The sequence below is a fragment of the Ambystoma mexicanum genome, chromosome 3p (assembly GCF_040938575.1).
Source record: "Ambystoma mexicanum isolate Mex_15411 chromosome 3p, UKY_AmexF1_1, whole genome shotgun sequence".
Lineage (NCBI taxonomy): Eukaryota > Metazoa > Chordata > Amphibia > Caudata > Ambystomatidae > Ambystoma > Ambystoma mexicanum.
In genome coordinates, this window is record NC_090925.1 from 350,269,881 (window position 1) to 350,284,111 (window position 14,231).

The 14,231-nt window shown below is 43.2% G+C and overlaps 1 protein-coding gene across 5 annotated transcripts in view; it reads right to left on the bottom strand.

The window, feature by feature from the left end:
- The window catches only part of LOC138580435 (bactericidal permeability-increasing protein-like), a 341,489-nt gene that overhangs the window by 13,130 nt on the left and 314,128 nt on the right, over positions 1 to 14,231 (bottom strand). The window contains exons 1-3 of one of the 5 annotated variants that reach the window (XR_011304258.1): positions 10,715 to 10,919; positions 9,781 to 9,890; positions 9,596 to 9,674 (exon numbers count right to left, since the gene is read on the bottom strand). The exons of 1 other annotated variant lie outside the window; for it this stretch is intronic. The gene's annotated coding sequence lies outside the window, so the exon portion shown is untranslated. Of the gene's footprint in view, positions 1 to 9,595; positions 9,675 to 9,780; positions 9,891 to 10,018; positions 10,126 to 10,714; positions 10,920 to 11,322; positions 11,378 to 14,231 lie in introns of those variants that run through there. 3 more of the 5 variants (XR_011304256.1, XR_011304257.1, XR_011304255.1) reach the window with 3 other exon arrangements.

Genomic DNA, 14,231 nt, shown 5'->3' on the forward strand with positions numbered 1-14,231 from the left:
GCACATTTTAATATGTGCTCAATTGCCTCCACAAGCTGTGTTAATCTTACATATATTTGCATGTCATCCACATAGCAATGATAACAGGTTGAACTGAGCAAATTTGTTGTGGACATATGTATAAATTGAACAATATTGGGGACAGGGATTTGGACAAATATGAGCCTGCCATAACCTGTTGCACGTAATTGGACAATAAAGATGTAAACCATTGACTAGCTAAGTCCGACGTCTGTGCCAAGGAAGAGAGTCTGGTTTGAAGTATGCCGAAGTCCACTGTATCAAAGTCTGCGGACAAATCAAGCATGACCAGCATGCTGATGTCACCTATGTCAGCAGTCTCTAAAATGGCATCCCAGACAGTAAGCAAGGTGGTCTCACTCCCGTAGCCTGCTCTAAATCGAATTGACAACAATCTAGAATGTCATTGTCCTCCAGGAAGGATTGTAATTGGGAGGTGACCACCTTCCCCAAGATTTCTGCAGTCCACAAGAGTCCCATGATGGGCCGATAATTGGCTATAATATCCTGATCAAAGGAGGGCTTCTTTAAGAGTGGGGTTAAATAAGATTTTAATTCAGCTGGAATATAGCCCTGTGCCAATGAGGTATTGGTTTACTAAGCGCATGAGCATGCTTCTTGGCCAGATACGCTGGGATTGGGTAGTAATTGTGCAAAGTAGGTTTCAGCTGATTGATCAATACTTCAATGCTCTCAGCGGTAACTCGAGAGAAAGTACATTTGTGTACAGTCTCTTGATTATCTTGGCCTATGATCTTCGTAGCAGCATCTGAGGATAGTGTTGTTATATGGACTCCAAAACCTTTCCAAATTAGGTACATTTTTTCTGTGAAAATATATTGAAATCATTTACCATCTTTTGAGATTGTGGAATACTAACTTGTGAACAAATAGGGAGTGAAAACTTTCTAATAGATGAGAATAGGCCTCTATGGCGATCGTTAGGAATATCGATCTGTTTCTGGAGACATAGGGCCTTGGCTAATAGTACCTCCTCCTTATATTGTATAAAAGCAACCTTAGCCGCAGCATGGGTGACTTCGTTTCTAGTTATGAGCCATTTCTTTTCGGCCTTCCAATATTGCCCTCCAAGCACTTTCAACTTTTCATTAAACCAGCAATTATTCTTTTTACATGTTGGTGTGAATTTTGGAGCTATCTGATCGCAGTCTATATACACCTGACAGAGTAATTTGCGTTGTTGTTTACTGTGTGTGCTCAATGTGAGATTTCGATCACTCTCACCCCTCCTGAGACCTAGTCTCGACCGGCCCCAATGCTACCTTGATTGGTCTGGCTTGTCCAGAAGGTTACCCTGTTCCAAGAAAGTAATCTGGCATTCTGAACCTCTGCCCACCAGGTCAGAGTTCAGACATCCATCTTAACACCATTGGAAAGCAAGGTCCTTTTGAAAGTCTATCAATAATACCCAGGCATTTATCTTAACTGCCATTGTTACTCCTCCTCACTTCATCCTACACCCATAGGACCTTTTCTAGATCCTGCAAATGTTGTAATAAGCTCACCATAAATGGTGAGAAAGGTGATAAAGAAACGGCCGCAAGACTTCGTTGGGCCTCACCAGAGCCATCTCTTCCAGTGATTTCTAAGGATGGAGAAATTACAAGACTCCGATTTTGAGGATCCATCTCTGGACTATGATCCCCAGAATATGTGCAGCACCAACAAATGTCTTCCTTCACTAAAAGGCCTGTCTTAGATATGACATAGGAGACCAAGCTACCCTAAGTGAGTTAGCCATAAAAAGGTAACTTAAGGCTGAGCGACACTGGTTAAAATTAATCTCCCATAAAATTAACAAGATTGTTCTTTTGCGTATGTGAAAATATGCAGGGCAGAACATAATAAAATGCAACATCTTCATTTTGCTCATTGCATAGCGGACAACTGGTCTCACTTCCTTGATCATTTCAATTTAGAGTAATAGCCTTGGCCTTGTGACTCCAGGTTAAGCAGTTCTGTGGAGTGTCAGGGGTGGCAAGAACAACATATCTTTGGTTAGTACTGATTAAAGGTTCTCTGGATTACAGTGTCAAACGTGCTTTTTAATGTGATTGCAACTTTGTATCCATTACACAGAGCATAGAAAAAAGTGTGTGTGGGTTAATTTAATTTAAAGAAACCCTTTTTCTATATATTGTAGCCATGGAGTTCTATGAGCGCCATTCCTCTTCAGCAATTCTAAAGTTATATTTTCTATTAGTGTCGCCCAAGAGTTGGACCAAATCAGCAACCAGTGCAAAGAAGGTTCCAAACGTAATTCATCTTCAAGGTAACTTAGTCCTAACTCAGCATGACTTGCATAATTTGGGGCAGACTTTGGAAGACCCAAATGTTTCTTAATAAAATAATTTTTCAATGATTGCAACTTTGCAGTAGTACAAAAGCCCCAGAGCGCCCCTCTGTATTAAATCGTTGCTATCAAGTGCCATTAATATAAAGTGAAAATAACAAAGGGACTAAGACGCTATAGAGAAGTACTGTGTACAATGACGCTGTGCTCCACTTCCAACAAGGGAAAACAGTACTTATTAAAATGCAAATCATTTCATTTCATGCAGCCTCATCTGCTGTTTTTGTGAAGGTGATCATGCACAGAACTCAAATAATCTGAAAGCTTTCCTTGCTTAACTTCTCCCTTGCAGCTTAGTCAGATGCACTTATTTCGAACAAGGAGAAAGAGCAGAGAGCCTTCTTGCCCACAGGCTGAAGGTGGCAGAGAGTGAGCTGATTATTACGGTGATTAAGGACAACCTTGACAATATGGTGATGCCTCCCAGAGATGATTGGAACTTTTATGAGCAGTTATACGGCTCTATGATTACATGCAGATGTAGGACCTCATTACATGGTAGGCGGTAACCATGGTTGCCGCAGGTATTTTACCGTGTCCGCCTTTGTGGATGGCGGAATTACCACCCAACTCCAAGGTGAACGGGGGCGGTAATTCCCCCATTCACGAAGGCCCTTCCCCATTCCCATTTTTGCCCCCATAGGGCATAATGGGAATGGGGAAGGCGGCAATTACGGTACCGCAAATTGCGGTACCGTAATTAGCACCAAGATCCCTTTGCGGGTTCGTTTTTTAATGCCTGCTGAAAGCAGGCGTTAAAGTACCAACCCGCAAAGGGACCTCGTAATAAGGTGGTAAGGGTTAACGGTCACCGGTACCCTTACCGGTGACCGTTAACCCTTACCGCCTACCGTGTAATGAGGCCCCTAATGCCATTGCATCAACCCTAACTCAGATTGAGATCCCAAGGTTAACAGAAAAGCTTGCACCTCCCTTAGGGTTCCAGTCTCAATGGAAGGCATACATTTGTCGATATATGCTCTGAAGGGAAACAAAGTACAGATGGGCTCCCCTGGGAATTCTACCGATCTTACCTGATAACACAAATGCACTCCTCCGTACCTAACACCATGAGGCATGCGCTAATCACTGTTATAAAGAAGTACAAATCATAGACACTTTGTTCAAACTACGGAACAATTAGGCTGATTAACATGTATTGAAAACTAATGGCTAAAATACTGGCAAGGAGATTATAAAAAGTAATAGCTCTACTGATCCATAAAAATCAAGTTGGATTTGTCCGAGGGAGGTTTGTGGCGGATAATATGAGAAAACTACTGTTGACCATAAAGCTGGGAATTAAGCATGCAGGGCCGGTGGTGGTAGTCTCCCTCGACGCTGAGGAAGCCTATGACAGGAGTGAATGGACATATCTCTCTGAAACCCTGAAGGTGATGGGTTTGGATCCATCTTCATGCATTGGGTTGAGCTGCTTTGTAAGATCCTATCGCTAGCGTTCTCACCAATGGTCAAATAACTTTTGGTTACAACGAGGAACCAGCCATGGATGTCAGCTCTCGCCTTTGCTGTTCATTATTACTATGGAGCTAATGACCATTCTGTAATGAAGAAAATAAGACATTCATGGACTCAGACACAGATTGCTCAGGCAAGATCTGCTGTGTGTAGATGATCTCTTGGTGGTTGTGGAGGAACCGGATTTGAACTTTGCTCCCTGATGCTGGTAATCAATGCCTTCTATAGGATCTCTGCATACAAGATTAACTGGAGCAAATCTGAGATCCTACCTGTCTCTGCTTCCTGCATGAAGCACGTGTGATCACTTGAATTTTACATGGTATTCTACCAAAATGAATTACTTGGGAATCTGGATTGGACCACAGGTGGATAGCCTATACCAGTTAGATTCTTCGAGCCTATTACCCATGCTCAAGTCGGACATGGATCAGTGGTCCCTTGTGCAACATTCCTTATGGGGGAAGTTAACTATCAAGATGAATGTGGCACCCAGAATGGACTTTATCCTTTTTATGCTGCCACAAAGAACGCCAAAAAACATCTTCAAAGAGATAAATGCTCTTATGCAAAAATTCCTGTGGGATGGCAAACCTCCCAGACTTGCACTCTGGAAAGTACAACTCCCACTGAGATTGACTATAATCAGGCTTTTTCTGTGAGACATCTATGTAGGATGATAAGACCTGAGACTGACTTGTGAGTGATAATTGGATCGAGTCACAGCACGCAGATGGAACCCAAGGCGTTGGTGTCATGATCTCCAGGAATTCACGGGAGACGAACCCCCTTACAGAATTTTTGCATGAATGTTGCCGCAAAATCTCACAACTGCAAAGCACTGACCAGTTTGTGTTCCCTGGGCATATATATGGCGGAATCCTGCATTTACAATACAGGGGAAATCTCCTTTCTGTCTGTCCTGGTTCTTGGCAGATGTCCGATATGTTAATGGTCTGCTTGTTGAGGATGAATGGATACCTTTTGCCCAATTGTGCACAGAGTTTGATTTGCAAGACTGTACCTATGTAGAATATAGACAGGAGAGGAGTTACCACTGAAAAGCTCAATTGTACACCTCTACACTTTCAGCAGAATGCAGCCTGGTCACAGTTGGAGCTCTGTTTGAGCGCTACCCATCCGACCACCACATTGTACAGTCTTAGCTTCTGTTTGTGACGATGATGCAGAGCTTGTGCCTATATGGGCCAGGGAGCTGGGAAGAGGAGCCCTCCCATAAGCCAGAAGTGGACAGCGTTAGTGATGACATTCAATTTCAGCACCAATGACAGATCATGATTGATTGTCACTTCCAGGTTATGAACTTCGATACTGAAAAGTGAATACAGTTAAGCAACGTAAACACCTATTAAAATGCCAACAGACAACTCAGTTTAGGCTGTGTGCTATTTGCGTAGTCAAAATTAGTTTTATTGTCCTCAGTTGTTCAGGGTCATATTACTTGCTCACTTACTGGCAGACTGATGGGATATGGACAGACAGCTGCCATCCGCCATGGGCTTTTAGTGCTGGACTGGTGGCCAACAGAACACTGAGTGATCAGGGTCACTGTCCAACTCCAGTGTGTACCACATCTGGCGTTCACACAAAGGTGACAGTGTCAGTGGTAGGGTGTGATATTAAACTGAGGAAAATGATACCACCCCTCGCATGCTTTTTTCCTAGATGTCACACACTGACCAAAGATGTTTTGCTCACAAGTGTAGCACACCACGCCAGCAGAATGCATCCTGTGATACAGATGCGAATGAAGGAGCTACTTGCTGTTCTGCACACTCTTTGTATACATGGTTCTCTTTTTCCAAACATCCCCATTGGGAGAATGGAACAACAGTATGAGGGGAGTGTCTGATGTCTAAAGGACTGAGTCCAGGGGGAAATTAACACCATTAACTGAGTCAGTGTTAATGTGTTTATGAATCATTGGCTGTCAGCCGTTTTCCAGGTCACACATTTCTATATGTTTTCCAGGCCTTGTGTTTTTCTATGTTTCTGTGGCACAGTCTGGTGTGATGATCCAAGAGAAGGGGGTACAGGCCATTTCCATCTAGCCACATTGTGATCGGTACTTGTAGGTACAGCATTCTGGGCCAATCCAACAGCTCCCACGGGTGCAACCCCTAGCTTGAGAGGGACACATGGGGAAAGGTAGGGACTTGTAATCTGAACGACAGAGCAGGACAGCCATTCAGAGAGCTCCCTCATATAGTTCTCCTCAGAGCATATTTGCAGTTACTTATACTAGACATAGCTTGGAAATACATGATTATTATAATTTGTTATTTATAGCGCACTTAATACCCAGGGGTTTCTAGCGTGGACCAGGGGATCAAACCTGTGTTCCTCTGTGTCGCCTTGCTTCCAAGGTGAGCACGTTGTCCCTGAGCTATCCTCCCGGTTCAACAATCTGCTCGGCAAAGGTTACCAGTTCAAGAGCATGGTGGTCCCTTTACCAAAGATTTTTTCACTGGCCGTTGCACTTTCCCCAAGTAGGCTAAAAGGACAGGTGCCACATTTGTCCAGTACGATGAGACTGAGTCCCCAATTGTACCAGACTTGTCAAGAAAAGGATGTACTCCATGGATGCTCGTAGGGGATCTTTTCACTTTCCCAACATCCAATGGCAAATTCAAGGTAATTTTCCCATGTGCTGTACTTGAGTGGAAGGCTTCCGATTAGCACCCATTACTTTAAGGTTATCATCCAATAATCCTCGGTGGCCATAGAGCAGCTGTTCTGGTGTCAGAGCGCCAAGGTTAGCAAATACCCAAAACTTTTTTTTATTTGTGTTCAGTTTATTAGAAACTTTTCACATAACAAAAAGTTAAGAGACAGGAACAATGAATATGTCAAACATTAGAAGAGAGGGTTAGCAACACCACATTAATTCTATGACATCATACAGTATCCCCTTCATCCCTCATTAGAGGTTGAAGCCTCTAAGTACTTTTTTCCCTACAAACATTAGGAGCATGTTTTCACCGAGGAGAAATAAACTTCACCATTCATCCACCGACAATTTACAAACTCTCTAACTAAATGTCCCCAACTATGATGTTCTCAAAATGGTTAATGCTGGAAAAGTAGGTATTAGGTGTTTTAATGTTTCCATTGTGACTGAACTCATACAAAAACTACAATTCTTGTCATTACAATCCGCTTGTTTCGAGAAAACAAAATTCTTTAGTTTGATAGAGGTTCAATCTCAGACGCGAGAACTGATTCTGATAATAGTAGCTCAGAAACAACTCTGTGTATTTCATGGTGGTGTTCATCATTTGAGCTTCAAAAGAGAGGTCTAAGGCCAATTTGTAGCAGCTCCTCTTATTTTGGGGTTTCGATCCAATTCTGAAGGCTAAGCTTTTGCTTGACTCCTATAGGATTTTGTATCAATTTCTCCATTGACATATCTTAAGCCTTCAAGCAATTTACACATTTTTCTTGCCAGAAGGTTAAAGGCCAGGAGGACTCTACTCCATGATTTCATAACTGTATATGGAAGGGCGCAGTCTGGCTTGACTAATTTGCATATCAAAGACAAAGATTTTCAAAGAGAAACTGAATATTGGGAATGGAGCCCCAGTTCATATCTAGTAGTCACAATCGGAATACTCTTGGGAAGGCATAGCATGTTCTTCCAGAATAGCCACTCCAACGACTCCCAGATTTAAGCCTGCCTCCACCCCATACATTAAGAATGGTACAACATTCTGGTTATAGAAGGTCAAAATAGGCACGAGTGAAAACTTGCCATACCTCTTGTGCAGGATAGCCCCTTGAACAGCTAGCATCTTAGTTTTTAATTTTAACTCCCAGACCCATGGTCTTTCATTCAGGTTTTTGTTAAGTTGTATCCCCAAATAAAGAATTGTGTCCACCTGCTCTAGTCCTTCCATGCCCACCTGCCATCTGAAGTTTGTTTTACACTTGCCTCCCAATTAACTAAAGATCAATATTTTCTTTTTTTACTTTGATCCTTAGATCATTAATTGTTATGTAGGACTGCAATTGGTTCAATCTTCTAACCAAATGTGGGCAAGGATGCAGTACCTTTCTTCCTTACTCGTGAAGGAGATCTGGAAGGACAGGAAGAAGGAGAGGGGTCCCATTTGCCATAATCAGTAGGTCAGAGAACCAGTGACTGTGGCGAATGTGGCAAATGGAGAGCGATGAGGAGGATCTCACAATGAGTCAAGAACCTGAACTTCTGCAAGACCTTTCTTAATGCTGAATCTGATAGGAAGCCTACAAACTCCAATCTCTGCATTGGAATGAGGGTAGATTTCTTTACATTGACTGAAAGACCCAGTGAGAACATCAGGCAAGTAAGAATCACATGTGGCAGTAAGCTTGAATGGGAGACTGTGCTCTGATTAGTCAATCATCCAAGTAGGGATATAAATGAATCTCTTTGACTCAGGAAAGCAGCCAAAATTGCTATGAGTTTGGTGAAGACCCTTCGGGACGATCTAATACCGAAGGGTAAGGCATTGTACTGATAGTCATCCTGACCTATGGAAAACTGCAGATAAAGGACAGATGGGAACGTGCAGGCTGAAGAGATGAGCTGATAAGGGCGGGTGTAATCATCTTGAACTGTTCTTGGGGCAAGAAAAGATTGAAGGGGGAAGATGTCTAGAACTGTCTGTGGGTTCTATTATAAGGGTACCTGTAATACCAGAGGTCCTCCAGGTAAGTAATACAAAATAATCACACAATGGACCTTGGTAGATGAGATTGGAGAAACAACTTACATAACAAGTTAATTTCAATAGTTTTAAAAACATTAATTCAAAAAATGTTGTTTAGTTCTTAACACCGTTTGCTCAGAGCACATACATTCCACAAGATACTTAAATTCATATATAATACACATCCTCCTATTCATTCCACCATGCATTCAAATTTTCATTCATACACATCCAATGCACACTTCTATACACACTGTGGGTTATTCAAAACCCTAAAAGACCTATCAATAAATTATTGCCTAACACCTAGATCAACTAAGTATGTAATTGAGTCAAATAGCAATAAGATTGTTCAACAACATCTACATAGGTTGTTCAACAACATCTACATAGGTTTCGGTCATAATACATTGGGCCTCATTACGACCCAGGCGCTAAGTGGTTAATGGTGCCGTAAAAGGCTGCAGCGCCGTTAACCACTTAGTGCCTTACTACGAGGTACCTTTGCAGGACCCGACCTGAACGGCTGTCTGGACCAGCCATTAAAGTAGGGACCCGCAAAGGGACCTTGCAGGCAATTACGGTACCGCAATTGCTGCCTTCCCCATTCCCATTGAGCCCTATGGGGCAAGAAAGGGGAAGGGCCATGGTGAAATGGGAAATCCCGCCCCGCCAACCTTGGAATGGGGCGGTATTTCCCCATTTCACCATGGCGGACTCGTTACAACACCGGCACCAACCATGGTGCTAATAGCGCCATGGTTTAGCGCCAGTGTTGTAATGAGGGCCATTGCCTTTTTTATTTGGCCTGATCTTTCTCAACCTTCTTCAGGATGAGGGTAGATCTATCTTGAATGTTTTCTAGCTCAAAAGGTATCAGGTGGAAGATGTCTTCCATAACAAATCTAAAAACAAACAGTACATCAATTATTGCTCCAATCTCTTATTTCTATCGCCACAGATTACTTGTGTGTATAAACCTTCAGTGATTGTACTGGTTGGCACTCACCTCCAATCAATACTTTATGGAGGTAGTGTCAATAGTGCATCAAATCCTCAATTCTCCCGGGATAAATTTTCCGAGAAGCCTGAAAAAAGATGAGGAGAGCGCACAGGCACAAAGTGAGCCACACTCCTCTCTGAGTGCACTAATTTTGCTTCACTCGTTACAATCAATTGGATGAGGACCCTTACCTTCTAATTGGTAGGGTCAGTTGCTTTTCGGGCATGGCGGGTGTCGAAAGTCACCTTCCGGCTTAGCTCTCAATTGGACGTCCAAAATTGGATCACGTGGTGCCACATGTCTAGAATAGAACAAGATGGCATCGCTCGTATTATACGGGGCCCCTTGCTGTCCCTATACGTTCCTTCATTTGCAAGTTGCATGATCAGAGCTATATATGGAAGAACCATTAAAAAGGGGGGCACTCACGCTAGTAAAGATCACAGCATAGAATGATGGTCTTACTGACTTAATCACTGTCCCAGAGGGGAGACTTCTGTGGTCTTTGAATTTCAGTTCTTTCTGTGGATACGGCTCTGTTAGACATAGCCGAAGAAACAACTGTTAGATGAAGAACTTCATTAGAGTTCTATTTTAAGCTGTGTGCTATATGTGCGATCTAGTATTCAGAGATATATTCAAAAAAATATATAGTCTGCTCTCGCTTAAATGAGGTGCATTCTCCTGTTAAACCAAACAAAATATGACAAACACCTAATGTGGATATATTTGCTGGGCCTGTCCGTTCGTTTAGACAAAGATGTGTAAGAAAAGCCTGCAGCTAAGCGCAGCTGCTTAAAACACGAGACAACACTATTTCCATAATAAACAGTGCCCCGTGAATAATGTGGGTTGTCTAAGGCGATCACAAGCATTTCTAAAGTCAATGTATTTATAAAGTAAAGACCCGCGGCTGAGGGCAGATGCTAGCAACACGAGAAAAGGCTTTTTCCATAGTAAGCAATGCCCCGTGAAGGAAGTGGGTTGTCTAAGGCGATCACACGCATATATAAAGATGGCCCGACCTTTCTTTTCTAAAGCTCTTATAGTGACGAGTGCCTGTGTGCGCATGCAATTAAAGCCATACAAATGAATTTATGTGTACACGAACGAGTGAATTCTCACCTGCATACTGAGTCCGCGTGCTCCCAGGCGAGTCTCTGGCTTTTACAGATAAGGAAGGGCAACTAACACGGCGCCCAGGAGAATAGGGGCATGGCCCAGTATCGCTATATATGTATGGGCATAAAGGAAGGACTAGCCATTAGTCCAATCCGATGCTGGGTGGAAGGCTCTCTGCATTGTGGGTACTGTAGTCTGCAGATCCACATACGAACAGGGAAGAATCCGGAGTGTTAAGATTACCAGGTACATGATGTAATGGCAGAGATGCCCGCGTCTCCTATCCCAAAAATTAGGGAGAAATAAAAACTTATATTAGAAAGCTATGGTTTTGAAGTGCACACTGTGCTTGGAAGAGATGATGAAGTCTCATATCCCAAGACTAAGGGGAATAGAAAAATGAAAGCTTTGTTTAAAAGTATTTCATGGTGGTGTGCAGCTGCCAATCGCCTAGAATATAGGCGACCCTGGAAGTGGATTGTTTAAGGCGATCACACGCATTTATAAAGATGGCCCGGCCTTTCTTTTCAAACGTTTTGTATAATGACGAGTGCCCGTGTGCGCATGCATACAAATGAACTTCTGTGTACACGAACGAGTTGAATTCCCACCTGCATACTTAGTCCGTACTGCCAGGCGATTCTCTGGCTTTCACAGATAAGGAAGGGGAACTAACACGCCGCACAAGAGAATTCAGATTTTCCACACATTCGTTACAGAAAGTCATAATTCTATTTAAGACACGGAGGCGAAGGATTATGCTTAACTCTTCATCTTTACTGCCAGCAGCAAAGAAAACAACATGTAAAATAGCATACAAAAACCAAGAAAAAACTACAATAACCATGAGTTTTTTCGGATTTTGTAGTCCATCCCTATAGGTCCTTAAACTGACCACGTGTTCCCAACAACCAATAAACAAATATCAGTCCTCTCAAAACCCTTCTCCTTCCTTTATTCTCCCTCTTTCTTTGATCCTGCGAGGGTGTGTTCAGTACATCGTCAAACTTTATCCACGTCTTGCATCAAACTCCGGTTTGTTTGTTATCCGTCGCTCCTCCTACAAAATAAATCAGGTAAAAAGGTGACTATAGACCAAAAATAAGGGTGGGCAATCGTATGCATCAAAACATTACTACCGTCTCACCAAGCAATATTACCAATAATGAAATATTTTATCATAAACAGTACATATATAAACACAACATTATGCATATCAATTACATCTCATACGATTGGTAGGGTGGGATAATCCTTCGCCTCCGTGTCTTTAATAGAATTATGACTTTCTGTAACGAATGTGTGGAAAATCTGAATTCTATGTCAAGACCGGAGGCTCGGATTATGCTTGTTCAAAGCTTACTTACCACCAACGATGACGCACTTTCCATGGGTTTAAAATAGAAAGTTTTAAATGTCGACTCATTCGACCAATCTGCAGCTCTCATAATATCGTCTATCCTAGCTCCTATGTTATAAGCTTTAGTCGCCATCGCTCCTCTAGCTGAATGGGCGCCATACCTCTCAACATCTATGCCCGCTTCAACCATCACTCATCTAAGCCATCTAGCGATAGTGGCTGGTACCACTGCCTTATAGGGTTTGCAAATCGCTATCAACAATTGAGACACTCCTGGAGGTCTAACATCCCTCGTCATATCCTCGTATACTTCTATACACCTGACTGGACACAAGTTTGGTTGATCCGGAAAAGACTCATAGGAAATAGATCTCAAACCTGTTTTGGTCATTTTAGTTATAAGAAAAGTACCTCCATTTGGAGATATACTCTTCCTGTCAACCTCCAACACTCTCACATCAGAAGATCTCTTAAATGCCAACAGACATAAAAGCATAGATAATTTGCTGGAAATCGCTTTCCGGGATAAGTCTTGATTATCCGGCCAAGATAAAAACAGTTTCAAAACTTTATCTACATCCCACAACTGGTTATATTTAACACTAGGTGGTCTCAACATCTTTATTCCCCTTAACAATCTACAAATCAACGGGTGTTCTCCAATCGCTCTACCCTCTACTCTAGGGTGTCCCGCAGATATCGCCGACCTGGCTGTATTGATCGTTCTGTAAGCCTTGCCCTGCGCAGCCATCTGAGCTAAAAAATTGGTTACATGTACCACATCTGCTCTATCGGGATGAATATCCCTTTCCATACACCAGCTATACCATTTATCCCATGCTGATCTATAAGCTTTATGAGTCCCTGGGGCCCATGATTCATTAATGATGTTTTCAGCTTCATTCGATAAACCTGGCCTAGCCCAAGATCTCCTGAAATCGCCCAAGCCACTAACTTGAGTCCTCCTGACCTCACCAGTGGATGACTGCCCCCTCTGGGATCTCGAATGATACATTCTGTGTCTGGTATAAGTACTGGGTTGTGGTATGTCAGTTCTAACAAACTGGGAAACCACGCCTGTCCCTTCCAGTCTGGCGTGATAGAATTATGGATGCTTTTTGACGTCTCACCTGTGCCAGCGTCCTCGCTATCATTGAAAAAGGAGGGAACGCATAATTTCTCTGATGTTCCCAGGATTGTAGGAAGGCGTCTGTCGCCTCCGCTTCCGGATCCGGTCTCCAGCTGAAGAACCGAGGAAGCTGTCTGTTCAACCTCGAAGCAAACAGATCGACCTGACAAGGACCCCAGTGTGTCATAATTTCTTGGAACACTACCTCGTCTAGCTTCCAATCGCTGGCGTCTCTGAGGCATCTCGAGTTCCAATTGGCCACCTCGTTCATCTGTCCCGGCAGATACTCCACCGTCACCGAAACTCTCCTCTCTAGACAGAGTTCCCAAAATTCTTTTGCCAATTCCGCCAATAACTTGGACCTCGTCCCCCCCAGTCTGTTGATGTACCTGACTGCAGAGACATTGTCCATCTTCAGTAGGACGCAACAATGTGCTTTCTCCTGAGTCCAGCATCTCACTGCAAAGGACCCTGCCAACAACTCCAGGCAGTTTATGTGGAGTCTCGTCTCCTGGTCCGACCACCTGCCACCTGTGGACACGTTCCCACATCTGGCTCCCCAGCCCCATCTGCTGGCGTCGGACTCGATAATGAGGTCCGGGGATGAACCAAATATGGCTCTCCCGTTCCATGCATCCATATGAATGAGCCACCATTCTAGCTCCTCTCTCACATCCTGTGAAATATTCACTCTTGATTCGTAAGAAACGCCCCTCCTGAGGTGAGATATCTTCAACCTCTGGAGTGCCCTGTAATGCAGAGGTCCTGGGAAAATCGCTTGAATTGATGCCGCTAGTCGGCCCACCAATCTCGCTATGTCCCTCAACGACATCTCGCCTTTTGCTAGAGTATGTCTCAGTTGTTTCTTGATGTCGTTCACCTTGACAATAGGTAAACTGAGAGTTCCCTGTAACGAGTCCACAATGAAACCCAGAAATTCTATTGACTGAACAGGGATTATATTGGACTTTTCCCAATTTATTAGGAAACCCAGATTCTCTAACACCTCTATAGTTATCTGAATCTGTTCT